Source organism: Silene latifolia, unplaced genomic scaffold, assembly GCF_048544455.1.
Source record: "Silene latifolia isolate original U9 population unplaced genomic scaffold, ASM4854445v1 scaffold_154, whole genome shotgun sequence".
Classification (NCBI taxonomy): domain Eukaryota; kingdom Viridiplantae; phylum Streptophyta; class Magnoliopsida; order Caryophyllales; family Caryophyllaceae; genus Silene; species Silene latifolia.
The window spans coordinates 484,321-502,637 of NW_027413140.1; positions in this window are offsets into that span (position 1 = coordinate 484,321).

The following is an 18,317-nucleotide window of genomic DNA, read 5'->3' on the forward strand; positions in this document are numbered from 1 at the left end:
GTTCCCTCTGTCTTAATCGCATGTAAAAGTAATCACATTGGTACTCATCATGTTGTTCGTACCTTCATCACCTCAAGCAAAAACACATAGATAAATTGACCCTAGTAAACACCAAATAAAACTATGTAACCAAACAGTATGAAACCTAGAAAAAGTATACTAACCGCCGGCAAACTTTTCCAATTCACTTTTCTTGCCTTTCACAACAGGAACGACTAAATAATATTCATATACCTCCCTGTAGAGTTCCAATATTTGAAGAACCTAATGGAAAATTTTAACAAACCATAAGAATTCAAAAAAGAAACATTTCGCTCATCGTAAACCAATAACATTTCCTGATTAAGAGAAATCTGTGGATGGCAAGGGAGGAAAAAAAAAGACAATTTGACAACATACATAATTTGCTTCCCCTCTCCCTGGTGACCTGGTTGCATCTTTTTTCCCAATCAACAATCAAATTTCCAACAGAATGTCCTTACCTATTTATCTCTACAGGCTTCTCTTCTTCAAGACGGACCACCATTAAAGCCAAATGGTGAAGCCAAAAATAATAATAACAAGCAGTTGTTTACAAGTTAAGACAATCTAATAAATTATCACGGATCATGATGTGCATCATTGTTTGCACGTAACCAAACTTCTCGGGTATACGGCTCACTACCTCCAAGTCTCCAACACCTACACAACCTTGTTTTTAAGCGAGTAGCAGGATAACAACTAACATAGACTCACTGAATGTGACATTGTCATACCTCAGCATCTGCCTCTGCCTATGTTGCAAAAGCTGTAAGACCCTCTTGCCAAAGAAATTCACGACTCCAATAAACACAAAACACAAAATAAGCTTCAGTTACACAAACAATTTATCCGTCACTATGCGATTGATAATTCAGTCATACTAATCATATAGAAACGTTTCCATATTTAAATTTTGATTACATGCACTATCACAATAACAAGCAAAATGGATAATGTGCTCAATCTTGTTGTGATAGGGACAAGCATAATGAACTTGCAGGATTCTTAGCCATGTATAAGAGTCAAACATTTTACAAAAATGGCTTTTTTTTAACAACCTAAGGAAACCGCAAAGAGTTGAAAGCCTGTCACCATTACAACATTCATAGATGTAACAAGGTGCATCATTTCTTGTGCAATACCAAATTGAGGAAACTCAAAAATAACGCATATCTTGGTAATTTTGGCAAACCTTGGCCCACCCTTCCTTTATCTATTACACTGCATAGCTTTGCAAACTTAGGATCACTCTATCAGAAATCATCCCTTTGTAAAGGCACACTACTCGATGTAAAATTAATATGTATTTTTAGTGATTATCTCAAGAAATAATATCATAGCATAAATAAAGAGAGGTAGAACAAAAATATGATTCCTTGTTTGTAATCTATAAGTTTCACAGCTACCTGATGAATGGAGTAGGATTGTTAAACTCCCAGCGGACAACATTACACCACTCGTTAAGTCTCAAGGGCAGATCACGGCGTCCCTTATTTGACTTGGAGAAGTATGGGTACATGACAGTCTCACTGGTGGGTCGTATGGCAATTGAAACTTCTAGTTCAAATTTTCCACTCTTTGTAACCCATGCAACCTGATGCACAAGATTGAAATAAACATTTATGTGTCTATAAATCACAAGTTGGTGACATTGCATAAAGTCATTAGTTACCCCAATCCAAACCTCCCCAGAGACATATATGCTCTTATTATTGGATAACATTTATTCTTTGAGTCTTCGTTATCAACTATATCAATAACCAATACTACTTCCATCAAAGTCAAATGGGAACAATCAACTTGGAATAGATACATAGGCAATAAGACATAAGCACAGAGTCTGATCACAGCCTTTGTGCATGATTTAAGGCTGAAACTTAGGTTCAGAATTCCGAAGAGAATCATTTAAGCAACTTCTAACAAGCTCCAAAATAAGAAATAAATCTCAAATTAGTTAAGAATGATGAAGGGATTCCCTCACCTTACGGAAGCCTGCAGAAATAATCCCATCATTTTCTGAGACAGGAAGCTCTTGCTCAACCTTTCCAAGAGCTTTGCTCAGGGGCTTGCATTTCTTCATCCGCTAACACGAATCACGAAAACTACCAACAATTTCAATACAAAATTAAGGAAGGGAAACAGAACTCCTTAGAATCATACCAGAGTTGAACATAAATAAAAGGTAATAGCAAGAGTAAAACGGGGAAAGGGGTAAAATACCTCGTCGGGTGATGAAAGAAGGTTTACAAGAGACAAAAAATGGAGAAAGAAGGATTAACCCGAGACGCCATTGTGGTTCAGATAATCTTAACGAAAACTACCAACAAATTTCAATACAAAACAAATTAAGAGATCAGCTACGAAAGTTCAAAAAAAGGTAAAAATAAGAAAATAAAACACTGATCGACAGGGAACTAACTTGTCAGCTGTGACTGATCCACCAAGAACCACACTAAATCTACAAAAAGAAAAACAATCACCATCCACAAATTAAAATTTAAAAGTACGACAACTTCAATCAAATCCAAGTGCAGTAAGTTTGAATAAAACATATACCAACCCATGCAACATTCATCAGAAACGGAATAAAAGCATGATCATACTTGGGTACCCACATGCAAAGGTTCATTAGAAATGGGAAAAATAGGAAGAAAAAATATAAGAAATAAACATAAAAAAAATCAAATAATCAAATAATAAGAGTAAAATACCTCGTTGGGGATGAAAGCTCACTACCACTAGTTGTCAAAATGAGTAAGAGGAAAGAATTGGTAGAGTAAATTAGAGGTGAAATGAGGAATGAGAAATATGTCTGAAATTAACAATTAATTAGTTTTGATAAAAATTAATAAAAGAATCTATAAGCAATAAGAAAGACTTTGATACAGGAAAAGGAAAAGAGGGAGAATGAACATGAAAGAAGAAATAAGGAGATTTGAGTAGTGGAGACACACAGACGGCTGAGATCGTAATGAATAACAAAGGCAGGGGCAGAATGGGCAAAAATGCACAGTTACTGTATTGGCTACAGTAACTTGTGTTTGGGTTTTTTTAAAGAGTGTAGATTTGTTTCCGCAAAGCATGGCGTATACAATACCAATACCAATTTTATTTATGTTCAATAATAATAAATTAAGCAATTAAAAACACCGATTTACAAATGAACAATTAATCATGTAGAATTTTATCTACACAACTTGGAAACTTTTACAATGTATATCTTTATACCGCGTATCCTTCGAATATTACAATTTACAATTTACAGATAAGTACCTAAAGATTTTTTGCCAAAAAACTACCTAATATTACATTACAATTTACAGATAAGTATAAAAGAATCAACTGACATATAACATAATTGAAAAAAGTGTTTTTTTGCCAAAAACTACCTAATATTGACCTCATTTTCATAAATACTACCTAAAGTTTTTAATTTTGCGAGAAACAACCTAAATTTTCTTGACTTTTGTTGGACACTACCAAATTGATAAATCCGATCAAATTAGACTAAATTCTAACTGAAAACATTGTTTTTGGCATTTGAACATTCATTATTTACTATACTTAACCATCATCAACTATTTTGATTAGCTACTAACACAGTTAATTCAATTTTTTTACTACAATTTTGACTAGTTTGGCAGAGATTGTGGCTAAGTTGGACAAAATTATGATTAATTTGATTGCCATTTTTACTTATTTGTCGCAATTTAAATTAATTTGGAAAAAAAATTGTCGAATTTGCTCATTAACTTCAATTTGGTAGTTTTCGACAAAAGTAAAATAAATAGTAGGTAGTTTCTCGCAAAATTAAAAACTTTAGGTAGTATTTATGAAAATGAGGTAAATATTAGGTAATTTTTAACAAAAAACTCTTGAAAAAACAACTTGTGCATTTTGTGCACGGGTATAAAACTAGTTTGTCTAAAATCTAAATCACACAAATGGATTAGGTTTCAGATTTTTATTATTTACCATTATACTAGTGTAGATCCCGCACAATGAATGCGCGACATTTATAGATTTTTTATTTTTGTATTACCTATTAATGCTAAATTAACACCTCATTAATTTTTTATATTTCTCGTCATTATATTTTTATATGAGAAAAGAAAAATTGAACTGTAAAATTAATCAAAAAAATTAAGTAATATCATGAAATCCCCAATCAAAAAAATTAAGTAATATCATGAAATCCCCTATTTACTAAAAGAATAGGTGGAACTCTAAATTTCCCGCCTAAAAATATTTCCTAAAATAAGGTTTAGTTTTTTTTTAGCATATTCTATAAGTATGGTGAGCTATAATACATATAATCTTTTAGATTTATATATTTATGTTATTTAGTATTTCACATTTTATACAAATTTATGTGCAGTCTTTTTATGATATAAAAAAGAATTCATTTTTTTTGTTTAAAGAATCATACGATAAAATTCATTGATTTCTTATGATAAAAAGTTGCGGCTAAAAATATGTTATTAGTAAAATTTTATAAAATTACACTATTAATCTCTCGGTAAAAGAAAACTTTTATTGAAATACTCATTTCATGCTTGATACGATTTTGATTTTGAATTTTCAAATCAAAATATAACGATGAGAAACGTAAAAATAAAAAATATTAGTTAATTTAAATTTCATAACTAATACACTAAAATGATAAAACTCTATATATATACCATGCATATAGTGCACGAGATCTAAACTAGTTTATATATTAATTATCTTTTAAATCACAAAACTAATAATTTAGTTTCATAAACTTCTCAACTTATTTTAATAAATTTTTTTCCACGAATCTAATAATCTCAGTTTTTTTTTTATAGAGAGCAAGTAATATACGTCAAATCATTCTCTAACATAGTTTAACTTGTATTTTATTTCAGTTAAAAATTGTTTTAATTTGATGAAAAGCAACATTTTAATGAAAAATTAATAGTTTAATGTTCATTTCTTTTCTTATTTAAGTAAATAAAGTTTGGAGAAGAAATTTTTCCTTATTTAAGTAAATGGAGGTTGGAGGGAAATCTTTTGGGATTTCTTATGCTGTATATGGTAAAGAATATGACTAAAAATAGATAGTAGAATGTTTCTCGTAAACAATACTTGTGCACAAAGTTATGACCATTGTAGTTTTTTTATCCTAATTTAAATCGTTGTTATAATTATTGTGTTTATTAATTATAGTTTAATAATATATAAAAATATTCGTTAATTTGATTTTTTTTTTGTTAATTTTTTGTTAATTAATACATTAATTGATGCTATTTTCACATTGATAATTTATTTATTTTTCTATTTAAGTCATTGCTAATTAGCGTAGAGGTGGGAAATATTAAAGAAAATTTTTAAAAAAAATGCCAAAATTATACATGAACATTTAGGGGAAAAATAAGTAAAAATAAAGAGGCGTGATTCAACAATTTTATTTAATAATGGTAGCGGACAGAACTGTTAAGAGCTGATTTTATCGGTTCTATCCTTTTTCAGGATGTTCATTCTAATTGGATAACTACAATCGATTCTACCTGAGACATGTACGAGTTTATTACTCTGTATAACTGTTGTAGGTTACCACCAAGGAGTGGTATGTACCATCACTCTCAAAGAAAAGTGTAGGTTTAATTTGGATGGTTTCATACTCCCATTGTAAATTATTCTCATTTACCATGGTTGTAAACAAGAATTTGTGTTGTTAATACAAAGATTTTTATTCCAACACGAAAGGGGTACTTTTTTTGGTCGTTAATGGACTCATAGGAGTTATCCATATGGTTATGAAAAGAGCTTTGGCTTACACTACGCTGATCTCAATAACCCAGATCTAACCACATATCCTAAGCTGTCTCAAAAATTGTATGAAGGGGGTACATAAATAACAAGGATAATCAAGCCCTTGATTTGTCGGTTGTTCCGTTTGCCTTCTACAATTACTACTACTAAGGCAACCCGAGCTTTGTTCGCTTTCAGCGGCATTTAATTCTGTATTTCATAAGATATCAGGAGATAAAGAGTTGTTTCACCAGTGTGCAACTGTGTCTATCAATAATGGCAAACTGTTGCTTTGTTATTCGGTGACCTGATAAACATCATCTACGTTAATGACGTTTTCCGGTTGGTCTCTCCTAAGACATGCATATTTGTCTTAAAATTAAAATGAGTCAATTGCACCTCACTTGATAAAAATAGGCGCTTATTTGACCTGTTTTAGTTTTAAAACAAATTTATCCGTCTTAAAACAATAATTTGTGCACAACTGAAACCGAGGACTTCTCACAGAACTCTTACGACTCGTGAGCATCTGTCATCGCATTCACACAAATGTCTCATAAACTAGGTATCACTTCTTCACATTGGCCATTTAGCCATGAAAATTATGAAGTTTCAACAAAATGTACAAATTCACTGGGGCAAAGTCATTGTCTTCACATTATACATTTGTGAAGGGCAAGATTAAATGCCACATAGAGTTCTCAACTTTCATGGCCAAGTTATATTAACATCAGTCCCCGAGAGAACTCCGGAAAAGCCCACAACTGCTCAGTATAATATGCTATTGCAATGGAAAATGGAGATGATTATCTCTTACCAGGGATGCGAGTAATTTATAGGAGTTTCACCATACAGAGAGATACCGCTACTCTGATCATAAACTCGGCTGGGAAGTATGAACCCTGGCAAGCTTCTTTGAGAGTCGAATCTTCCACTACCATAGCCGATGGGCATAGGCAAGCTAGGTGGTAGAGGGTGGTGGGCCTGAAATGGTGTGTGATAGAACCGGATCCACCCATGTGGGTGAGGGCCGCTACCTCCAGGATGCTGATGGCTAATCACTGTACTCATGATTCCTAGTCTTGGCCTACATCATTGGATTAAGTTTAATATAATATATATGCTGAAAATGAGGATATTTAGCACAAGTATTTCAGTGCATTGAGATTTCCCATTAAAATCTCCAAAAGCAATTCCTGATGCCTAGCATTAAAACAATTATATGTTACCATACAAAACAACCGTACGTCTTGTACGAGATGGTCTCGCTGTAAGAACAACCTAAACACTCATTAATACTCCGTATTAGATATTCCACATTTATATGGGTAATTAGGAGTTTCTCATACTGAAATGTTCTCATACAGGAAAACTGCAAGAAAAAGCAAGGACACAAACAATTTGCAAGAACCACAATTTTAACTAATTCTCTATTTTAAGATGTCTATAAAAATAAAAACCAAACTTGTTACTTCTCAATATAATTGCCCTTTTGGATACAAGTGGAGGCGATGGAAGGGGAGAGAAAAAGGAGAGATCATTTTCCTTCCAAATCTTTCTGATGTGTTGGAAGGATCTTAATTTGGCTCATGTAGGAAGGAAAATGGATTCTCAATCAACCTGCCGTTCGTTTCCCTGCAATCCATCTTCTTAATCAAAGAATAAAAAATTAAAACCATATGCCTCCCTTTCCTTCCCCATACTTTGTCAAACAACACATTGGGTTGAGAACTGTAGCGGGAGCAAAGCAACAATTGTTGAATAATGCTCATGTGGTTTCACTCTAGAGCAAAATCTTTTCACACTTTCAGAAAATTAAGTCTTAGCATTTGTAATCATAGAAACCTTGTGCCATGCCTATCCAAAATGAGAATGTTTTAGGGCAGTTTTGTGCTAAATTTGAGTGAGGCCACTTAGTAGTTATATACACTCACCGTCACCCAAGTGCAACATTAGTAAAAACCATCCCGTTTTCCACTCATTTACCAACACCTTCTGCCACCCCGACACCAGCATCAAACTTGACTGACCACCACAATCCCAACACACCACTGTAACCAGAGGTGCTCATTGGACTGGGCTAGGCCGGGCCGGGCTAGGGTAGAGCAGCACTAGAACGACACTACCATAGGATCGGGTTGTGCTGGGCTGGTTTTGGTCAGGCCCGGGCACATCACTGATGAGTTGTTTTAGTGATGAAATGTGTCGGGCAAGGCTAATTAATTTTTTTTTAAGAAAAAAAATAAAGGATAAAAAAAGAAAGGGCTTGAATGAAATTAATGTAAGTTTTATATGTAATACCAATTAAAGTTTAAAGTTTGGCATTAATTTATAAAAATTACAATAATTACGATGCCTACGTATCCCGAAAGAATCAAAGCCCACGTAGTTCTTACTTACCTGACTTACCTTTTGGAGAAGGAATATTGAATTAGTTGGTGTTTAGTTGTAGTCATCCTCCTCCTCCTCCTCCTCCTCCTCCTCCTCCTCCTCCTCCTCCTCCTTCTTCTTATTCTTCTAGGACAGTTTCACATTCGGGCGACGTCGGTGGAGCGGATGATCCCGATGGCGACATCAACTCGTCTTCCAGATTATCGTCTTCAACTTTGCTAGCTCCTTGGCGTCTCAATTCTGCTTGATCCCAATCTTTTTTACAAACACACATCTTTATGGTTGCGGGAGCCAAACTTGACCTTTTTTCGTCAAGTACTCTTCCTCCTCCTGCACTAAAAGCTGACTCAGACGCAATGGTAGACGCAGGAACATCAAGTACATCTCTAACTACTTTTGAAAGTACAGGAAAATGGTCGGCATGGTGTGACACCCCCATACTCCAAGTGCCTTACCAGGACCACCCAGGTATAAAGATGTCACCATCTCGGTTTTCCGAGGCAATGATAATCATAAGACAATAACGAAACAATATTTAAATAGTATAAGTTTAGTGAATAAATACAATCCAAAACCAACTGCCCAAAATACGGGTTACATATTCTCAAAACAACTATCTAATAAACTAAATGAAATGTCTGACAAACTACTCAAGCTACAGCGGAAGACTCTATCATCTAAAAGTGACACATCCCAGCTATCCCATGTATCTCGACTCATACCTGCTCAACAACTGATCACCATCCCCGAATGGATCACCACAATTTTTAAAACAATAAACGGGGTCAGTACTAATCACACAATTTATATAACTCAACAATACAACAAACAACACAGCTCAATCGTCACAGACACACTCCGAACTCCATCACCAACTCCACAATACTGACTACACACTAAAGTGTGTAGCCCTGCCAGAGTACCCATCGCAACAGGTTACTCCTCGCCGCCAGTGGGGGACCGCAGCCGTTCCCACCTAAGCCCCGCTAATCTTCGTCGAGTGATAAACTCAAATCCATTAATGTGCACATCCCTTCTGTGGCGGGTTCCAGAAGGCGAATAATGGGCGTGAAGCCACTCCCGCAAGTGACTCCACTCAGCCAGGGACGCACCCCGAAGAACACAGACAGATACAATCAACCACAACTACTATCAACAATCAAAACCAACAACCGTCACAATACTCGTATGACAATATTCAACACTCACAAAACACAACCAACACATCATGTGACTAATACTGAGTAGGGAAACCCTACCTGGAATGCAATACAATCAGACGGTTTCAACAGCTGTTATCAAAAGGCCTCATCTACGAATCCTCCTCCTAACATATGATCATACAATTACTAACAATCATAAAAGACAACAAAACCCCCAAACCCCCAAATTAGGGTTTAAACAACCTTAAGAAAATACCATAAAATCAGTACGTAGATCTTACCCGACGCAAGGATCACAAGAATATAAAGAATGATGAATTCCGACCTCCCAAGCTCCGGGATTTGTCAATAATGCGAAGGATGCGAAGTACGTAGGTTGCAATCTCTTGTCAAAGTAATTAAGTTTGTAAAAAGTGTATTATGAAAGTGACGGGAAGGTTTAAATACTAATTCGCATTATTAACAAAACCCGACAAAACATTACCCGTAAACCGGGCTACTCGATTGAGTAACTGACGTACTCGATCGAGTGCCGCCTACTCGATCGAGTAACTGACGTACTCGATCGAGTGCCGCCTACTCGATCGAGTACCAAGGCTACTCGATCGAGTACCTTATAGGTCAGAAACTGTTTTAAACTGTAGAACACCCTTACTCGACAGAGTAAGGCCCACTCGATAGAGTACCCAGAGACTCATAAAACCGTAGTATTACACATGGACTCTCCACCAATTAAGAATATCAGTGGGTTCATTTGTGTTAGTTACTATGGTCAATCGACAAGTATTAAATATGCACTAGAAGGGGTATAAGAAGTAGTAGTAGACATTTTTGTTTTTTTAAAAATCAATGAAGTTAATTTACTATTATACATGAAGTTAGTCGACGCTTTAGACGAGCTACTACTAGATTAACTCGTTATACCCATTTCTTTTTCATACAAACAATGTAATTTATGCAAAAGTGAAACAACATAGTCACTTCGGTTTTGGTGTCATGAGTCAAACCTAAAGTCTCATAATAAAAATCTAACATATTTTGTAACTTTATTTGTTTAATTTTTGGGTCAAGTAATAATGCAAGTAAATATATAGATGGAAATTTTTTAAAATAATATAGCCACTTATTTTTCATTTTTGCAATAATGTTTAATAATACGGGCACCTCATTTTCACATTCTTTCATAGCATGAATTATAGAAATGCATTGCAAGACAACTAAATGAATGTTAGATTCATATTGTTGAGAAAAAATTTCACAAGCAGTTTTATAACATCTTAAAAGTTCACAAACATGATGGGCAAGTGTCCACATAGCATCGGTGATATAAGTAGCGCCTTCTTTATAGCCTTCATTATCATTATAGAAATGAGTTAAAACCGATTTATATTCAATAGCTTGTTATAACATTACAAATGTTGAATTGCATCTAGTGGGTGTATCGGTACACCAATTTTTAGCCTTTTTGTTATTTTGCTTACACAGTTTTTTATATTCACGTCTAAGGTTATGTTCATTTATAGTCCATCTAATACGTGTTCTAATTGGGTCTAATAAAGGAAAAATTTCTTTTATACCTTCTTGGGCGAACAAATTAATTATATGCGCACAACATCTAATATGTACAAGTTCACCATTAAGCAATACAGACATTTTATCCTTAACAGATTCTATACATTTTGTATTAGCAGCCGCATTATCAAAAGAAATAGTCATAATCTTGTTAGTCAAATTAAATTCATTAATTGTGTTGTTAATACGAATAAATATGTTATGACCGGCGTGTTTTTCCTCCATAATATAAAAAACAATAATATGTTTTTGCAAAATAAAATCATTTCTAATCCAATGAACGGTCACACAAACAAACGGTTCACCTTGTTTTGATGTCCAACAATCGCTAGTAAGACAAACACGACCATCATATTTTGAAAAAAATTCTTTTAACTCATTTTTTTGTGTTTCATATTGAGAAAATGAACGTCTTTTTAAAGTATGTCTTGATACTTTTTCAAAACTCGGGTTTAAGTTCATTTTGTTAAAGCGTATTAATGCTTCACTTTCACCATAAGTAAAAGGTTTTTCGGTCATAGTAACATATCTAGCCATATTATCAATCATTTTTTGCTTGTTATAGATAAAAGCCATACCTCCTCCCGCCATAGACGACATATAACCTCCAAGTTGAGATTGAACAGGACCTTTAGAACTTGATCCACCCGTTTCCCAATTTTCGGCAGTGATTGAATGTTCCCTTTTCAAGTGTCGTGCACAAGTACCGGTGTCGGAATTAGATTTCCATCTATAAGTAGCATCATATTGTTTCCTTACTCCTTGCATATTTGACAAGCTCGGAAAAAATTAGTGGGCTTTTCACCTTCTCGCGGTTGAGGCACTTTATCGAAAAATTTCCACACATAACTTCCACCACTATCTTTCTTAACTTTCTTGGAAGAAGTTTGATTTCGGCTACCTTGAACGGTGGTGCGAGACGATGGTGATGGATGACCTATTTTTGCAAGAATAACAAATTAAATTAGACAATTGTAATAATATAATTATAAAGATAATAAAAGATAATAAAGATTAGTATAATAATATTATTGTTTTTAATTTACAATAACAATAAAATTATTATACTAATTAAGTAATCAGTAAAGATAATGTACCTAACAAATAAAAAGAGGAATATAAAATTATAAATTAAGAAAAAATTGCAATTTTACCTTGTTCATCTTGATGCCTTTCGGAAAACTCGACATTTGGTTGATGCTTCATAATTTTTATATGATAATATATTTTATATTTATATTTAACTTGGAAAACTATACCTTAGTATAAATTTATTAATTAGAGATTGTAAAGAATATAAAAGAAGAGATTGATAAGAGATTAAGAGAAGTAGAGAATAAGAGATTAGAGAGTTGAGTTGTGTGAAAAATAAATTGATTTAGTGGACTATTTAAAGGAAAAAAAAATGAAAAAAAATGAAAGTAAAAACTACCCGTTTGCTTTCAACGGCATACAAACACAATTACACAAATGACAAATCCTCATAACAACCATATTCTAAACGGCTACTTATTTCAAATGCCGGGCTGGGCCGGGCAGGGCACAACATTAATCAACAGTGGGCTGGAAATCAGGTTGGGCTGAAAAAACTCAACACAAGCACGACCCGTATTGACGACCGGGCTGGGCCGGACCGGGCCATGTGCTGACCGGGCTGCTGAAATATGGCCCGCCATGTTTTCCACCTCTAACTGTAACTCCAATGTTATAGAGGAGATTGGTTAAGATCTAACATCCTTACATGATTGATTAAATGGACTGATAGTACTACCTCATCTCACTCAAGGTACATTCTTTATCAAAAGTTGATAACCCTGTCGAAAAGTAGACTTAGAAATAGTAGCATAATGTTCATAGGTGCGTACAAATGAGGCAATAGTATGCTATACGACTTCATGTAGTTTTGCGGAATCAAAGCAACACTTAGTAAGCCAACATTCTCCCCCGCCGCCCAAAAAATCTTGGAAATAAAGGCAGCAACCTTGGCTTTCATAACAGCTTGGACCACACATTGTTGACATCATCAACCATGGCCAAAGAGGGTGGCACTATCATAAGCAATGACCATGATGTGGTGGGCCAGGGGTGAAAAAAAGGAGCGTGATTACTTAAATATGATGGCAACATGGCTTCTTGTCGAAACGACCAACAACATCAAAGATGATTGGCTAGCTTTGGGGCTCGCGACAGAGTATTCAGAGGTGTATGAGGAGAGAAGAAAAGAAAAACAAATAGACTAGGTCAGTGTCCACAATCCTTCTATCCGGCGGTATTATACAATACTCTGCCCATGTAAATTATAAAATATATGCGAATTACTATACTTCGGAAACCCATCCAAATTATCAAAACTATAATCCATATTAAGAAGATTGACATGTCTTTTGTAATTGTCTGGTAATAGGTGAAAAAAGGCAAGTGAAACATGGCTATCACAGCCAATTTGGTATCAATATTAGATGATGGAAATTGTAATAAAAATAAGTTTACAAACTGGAAAGGATCAAGAATAGATTTGCATCAAGGATAGATATGGTAAAGTGGTTGCCTTTTCTCCTTTAATGTTTCTTACGCAGGTGGATGTGAAAAATATGAAATATAAAACATTTTGAAAGTCGAGTGTTATCACCATTGGAACATTTCTCACCCAATGTAAACTATGTAGGTACAACATAGTTATTACTTTGTACTAAATTAATTTTACTATCTCATGAGTCATGACTCATACCAAACAAGCCGTGGAAGTTACTGTATATTCCATAAACACAAATACTTGTGTAAGGCGGTTTTACACAAATTTATCGTAAAACGAGATCTTTTAGTAACCACTTTTACTAACTAATAGGTTTTGAACTTGTGATTGAATCCTTTCACTACTATATTAGTGTAAAACTGCCGTACACGAGACTAACTCTTCCATAAATAACTCAATTAAGTCATAAATTATGGTCACAATCGTTAATAGTCTACTAGTAAAGTATAAAGAATAATGTAGAAAGAGTCTGAAATAAGTAAGTTGTAACATATTTACATAAAGAGTAAGCTGACAAGGGCATATGTTTCTCAATAATTGCATAATGCTCAGAATTGCTCACTAAGTGTAACAAAATTTTGTTAGTACCTAAAACGCTAGAAATCCACCTAGCATTATTTTGCCAAAAAGGAAACTAAGGCTATAAAGAAGTGACGTGTAGCACATTTGACTATGGGAATGGAAACAAATAAATTATCGACATAACAACATTCTAAATTTCCAATTGTGAACTAAGACAATGCAAAGAATGTCACAAGATTAACTAACAAAGAATGATAAATTTCTACTCAAAAGGATATCCTAGCTACAGAAAAATAATGAACCACCAAATGCTACATAACCAGGCCTCGCTCCTCAGGGCTCTCAACTAGTACACTCTATATACTAGTAGATCGGAATATATACCTTTAATCAGAAGTAGCAACAATTACCCAGATGCGTAATTCCAAAACAATATGAAGTTAACAAGGAGTTTACTTTAATCCTTAGCCTACAAGCTACATCTTGACAACGGAATTAAAATTCTCCCTCATTTGGCATATTCTCAGGTGATTTCTATTAGTCACCTTAAAGATCAAGCATAATATAGTTTGCCCTAGGACGTTAAACGTGTCCCGTTTTATTGTGGCCGTTTTTCCTATTTTTGTACTGATTTTATCAATTTATGATAACTGTCCATATCTATGACAGACTGCATCAGATCTGCATTCAACATGAAGGGAACAATGCAATGCCTAAGTTGCCGAAAAATTGAGACTGGTCAATGGTTATATAGAAGTGCTTCGACCAATTCCCCTCCTGCCATGAATGCTGAGAGCACTGATACTGACCCCTATTATTTAAGTTTTACTGAAACGGTAACTATAGGTATTTCTTTTAATGTTTCACATTCTAGATACATTCCATGTTAGTTATCATCTTCAATGGAGATATTGTTGGAAGCACCATTTTATCAAGAAATCATACTTTTGGGGGTATGAAAATTGACGAAAAGGATCCAATTCCGCAAGTTGTATTTCTGAATCATCTTTTGCAAACTAAACTAAGACGTAATCACTTTTTACCTGTTGATCTTAGTGGTCACAGTCATAAGAATGTTATGATTTTAGTTGTGTTTAAGGGATGTTATAACTTATAATAGAAAATAAAAGTTGCCATATAGTCTGTTTTATGAATTAGAACAAATACTACTTTATGCCCCTTTCATTGTAGCCATTTCAATAAATTGTATATTGTTAGAGGGACAACACTTTTTAATACACTCACACAAAAAATGTATCCTAAAATACCCTTAATCAGTTTTTAGTCCAAACTGAATGTTCGTTGGATTTATCAAGACCTACAGATACCACTAGCTGTATCATGTGTAAGCAGCATCAATGTAGCAAACAAAGGCTATCTTTCTAGGAGAAATCGTAAAATAACTTACTTCGATTGTAGCCCAATAGATGGGAAGAATGACTGTCTCAAGTCTATATTGCCTTTAAATGAGGGAGAGGAAACATGGATTGATACATAATTAGTGAAACTTGTAGAGTTGTACGAATGGTAAATCTACAATGATGTCAATTTGGTGTGGGGATATTTTGGAAGATCTAAGGCTCTAGACTGACCCTTCTGTTCATGGTAGTGAAAAATGTTTGCATTAATATCTGAGTTGAGAAATCTTTATATGATTAAATTATGAACAAAAATTGTATTAGCGTTCCACGTGACAGAGCTCAAATTAATTGAACGAAATTTAATGCTCAGACTCGAACCCAAGGTCTATAACCTTGATTTGAAACCCATCATAAAAATTAACCATTTTACAGAAGACAATGTTCAGTGCCTATCATCCCTGTAATATACTAGGCCGCTATGCTGGCCATTACTGTTACTGATAGGCAGACTTATTTAATATCCCCTAACTAAAATATTCTTCAAAATTAGATGAGAGGGCCTCCCTTAAATACTCCACATAAGATTGTCTTGAAAAACCTCTACAAAAAGGTATGTTGATTATGGACACGGAATAACATCCTTGGCATCAGACCACTAAGCTATCACTACCTTCAGGAAATACTCTATGCACCCACAAAATATTTGATAACTTTTTCATTTTGGTTTGTCCAAAAGTAATCGATCGGTTGTATTCAATTCCTATATGCAATAGGACAAATTGCAATCTTCATAATTTACCCTCGTCAAATGCAAGCAAATAGGAAGGGGTCATATGGGAGAGGCAATAAGTCTATTGGCTAAAAAAGAGACACTTTGGGTATTTTCCTCGGGTCCTAAAAAAAGCTAAAATCAATCGTTATCAATCTTTAATGAGGTGCAAGTGCAAGGATCTAAAAGAGTATGAAGTTTTATGATGGACACTCTTGTAACATATTTCCACAAGAAGAATGTGTGAAATCTAAATTCAAAAATCCATCACTTCAAATTAGCAGCGCAACCAGAATATAGAGCCCTAGGATAAAATAATCATACGCAAAATATAATAGCATATGTTTATGTTTTGTAAATTCTTACTTTTTACCATAAGTGGTGACACGAGGAAATATGGGGAGTTGAAACATGAAACAAAAGACCGATAAGCTAGTGAGATACTTACTCTGGATATGGATGCAATTATGTTAATCCACGAAATGGACATACATGAACTCTGTCGGGCTACACAAACATTAACAAGTGAAAATTAGAGGGAGATGAACAAATGGTCATTTCAGAATAGGAAAAAAAAAACTCAAGAGTACATGAATATATAAAATTAACGCCGTCAGAAACACGATGCTTGTCATCTGACATTAAAGGAAGCAAAGACAATGGGGAATGATAAATCAGAGTGAGAATAGGTAGTAACAACGAACGGAGGCAATTCATACAAAATCACAACGCAGACGACTCTACGAAAGTACCCAAAAATATGATAAAGCTATCATAAGACCAAAAAAACAGTAAAATAAATGTGTGCTACAAGTAGCATACGCATTAACAATATACTTACAATACATAGGCGTCTTTGAACAAGATATTATCATATAACACAACATATTGAGTATTTAACCATTTATAACCTAAAAGCTAAAGAATGTGATAATCTAATTGAAACAGAAGCACTAGTTCCTTGAAATAAATTATTGATTTTAATAACTGATAGCTAGCATGGTAAAAAAATCACCTAAATTTAATACAACTAGAATAACGATAATTTTCCAAATATATCTTTTACGCAATTTTCATTTTGGCTCATTCGGAAACATCTTTGTTTTGTTAACACAAGGGTAAGGCTGCGTACATCCGACCCCCCTAACCCCACAATTTGCGGGAACCATTGAGGCATTGTTGTTGTTGTATGTCTTACACATAAAAAAGTGCTATGCTAAGTTTTCCATGTCAAATTTCTTGTCGCTTTTGCTAATTACAAACCAGTCTTTGAAGTTTTTCCCAAAATGACACACAAGAGAAGATATCCACGTTCGAGTTCCAAAAGGACAAGGCGACAATAGCATGCGGCTATAAGAGCATCGGACAGAGGAAATGGTGGACCCATAATTTCTAGACTATGAGATCCATTCTAATTCAGTAGCCGTTTGATTGTTTCTATGATGGGATCTTTAGGTCATAAAGTTTTAGCTTATTCAAAATCAGCAAGGTAAAACATCAATTGTTCTATGATGGGATCTTTAGGTCATAAAATTTTAGCATACTTAAAATCAGCAAGGTAAAATATCAATTGTCCAAAACTGTGAGGTCTCAAAAACCATAACATAATAGCTATACCAGTGGGCAAAAGTGTGCGCCTCATGCACACGGGACACCCTATTTTTTAAAACAACCTTTTATTTTCAAGTCTCTTTTGTGCAGCGACCCCTTTTTGAAATTTAAAAAAAGGCTAACATGTAAAGAAGTAAAGCTAGGTATAACGGCGCAAACGAAGAGTACAAAAACGAGAGCTAGAATAAAAATATGTGTTTCTTGTGCTATTTATGAGAAAGATGAGCCTCAAACGCCTTTAGTTTGAAGAGGCACAAGGCGCACCAAGGCGATGAAGAGGCGCTAAGAGGCCGAGACGATGAGGTGCAAAGCGCATAACTGTTAGACGTGATGGGCTCTATATTTAGTAGCAAATTTCTATTTTCCAAATAAAAGTTTGGGCAATAATATCCTTTTTAGGAGTTTACATGTTGGTTAACATGTAAATGAGTAAAAGTTAGAAATAATGGGGAAAAGAAATGGCATAATTAAAGATTTAGATAAAGAAGATGTTGAATGTGCGTATTAACGAGTCTTGTTAAGTGAGCCTCATCTCAAAGGCGCACCTAAAATGCACTGAGGCGTTTTGGCTAGTACCCCCATTCAAGGCTAAGGCGCAC